The sequence below is a fragment of the Manihot esculenta genome, chromosome 4 (assembly GCF_001659605.2).
Source record: "Manihot esculenta cultivar AM560-2 chromosome 4, M.esculenta_v8, whole genome shotgun sequence".
Lineage (NCBI taxonomy): Eukaryota > Viridiplantae > Streptophyta > Magnoliopsida > Malpighiales > Euphorbiaceae > Manihot > Manihot esculenta.
The window spans coordinates 4,292,305-4,294,111 of record NC_035164.2 but is presented as its reverse complement, the minus strand read 5'-3'; positions in this window follow the sequence as shown (position 1 = coordinate 4,294,111).

The window sequence follows — 1,807 nt, the reverse complement described above, 5'->3', positions numbered from 1 at the left end:
CCCATCATATCTTTAAAGATTTCTGATACCAGCCTGTGATAAGTCGCCTCACGTTTTTTTAATTCGAAAGGCATTACTTTGTAGTAGTAAACTCCTTCGTCTATTATGGACATAGTCTTCTCTGTGTCTTCAGTGTCCATCATGATTTGGTGATAATCTGAAATAGCATCAAAGAAGAAAACCACTGCATGACCCGATGTCGAGTCTACTAACCTGTCGATAGATGGCAACAAGTAATAATCTTTTGGACATGCTTTATTCAGGTCAATAAAATCCACACACATTCTCCACTTTCTATTAGCTTTCTTTACCAGGACTCTACTGGTGAGCCATGTAGATATTGGACCTCCTTTATTAATCATGCACTCAAAAGTTTATCAACCTCTTCTTTTATCACTTGTTACCTCTCTGCTGCAAACTTTCTTTTCTTTTGTTGGACTGGTTTGAAGGTTTTGTCAATAGATAACTTACGGGTGAAGAGAGTCGGGTCTACACCTGTTATATCTTTTGAAGACCAAGAGAAAGTGGTTACTCGGTTCTTTAGCAACTCTATTAAACGAGTCTTTGTTTTGCCAGTTAATGCAGTACCGAACCGTACCTTTTGTTCCTTACCTATCTAAACCTTCTCTACCAAGTCTGCCAGCTCTACCTTTACGTGGGATTTCAATTCCTCTAGTAAGTCTATGGGCATTGTTGCTTTTCCGAGACTTTTTGCTAGGTGTCCATAACTTTCTTTGGCCAATCTTGGATTGCCTCAAACCACGACTATTCCCCCTGGAGCTGGTAACTTAAGACATATAGCACTCATATTAATAACAATATCGTGGCAACTTAGGACTGAGTGGCCGAGTATCACATTATACGCAAATGGGATATCTACCACCGTAAACTTTGCATACAATTCTCACCTATATTTTTTGTCACCCAGTACCAGGGGAAGGTTGATGGTGCCTAGCACTGCCTCGGTCTTATCTCCTAATCCTACTAACGGATGGAAAACTCTGACAAGGTTATTTTTATCCAGACCTAACTTATTAAAAACATTTAAAATATGGAGGTTGACAGAACTACCTGTATCCACCAATGCTCGCCTTACCTCGTACCTATTTAGGAGAATCTTGACAATCAGCGGGTCATTTTGAAAGAATCCAATCGCTTTGTTTGCAGGACTGAATCTTACTTCCTACTTGGCCTAATGTTCTTGTTCGACTGATAGGATATATTCTCTTACGCGCATATTTTTCCCTTTACCTTTGTCAGGTCCTCCTATAATGACATGTATGACTCTGACCATTTCAAGAAAAGAAGAAATCCCCTTTCAGAGAAAAAGGAGCAGGAGATCGATCGTAATCCAAATGAACAAGAAGAATTCAATGGATCTCCAGGCAGCGAAACCAAATGATGTACTTGGAAAACATAGTTGTGCTGTGATTGGCTAGACCTGCAAGAAAGAGAATGTGAGATGGTGAGTGTTCACGGCAGCCACTCCAATACTCAAGTCAATATAATGAAGAAGGAGGCCAATGCAATGAATTGTTTAAAATTTGAGTAGTGTAAGAGAATAACGTATATTTGCCTCTATGATCCTTCTCCTTTTATACTGTAAGAAGATGAAGACAAATATAATATATCTTGGTAATCCGACAATGATGTGGTCGGCTATTTGATAAGGGATATCAATAACTCATACCCTATTTTGAGTTATTGTTATGTAACATTAGTAATTTTATCTGTTTTACTATCTATAATACATATCCTAATAATAGTTTCTATAAAAAATCTAATAATTCATATTTATATCTTAAAA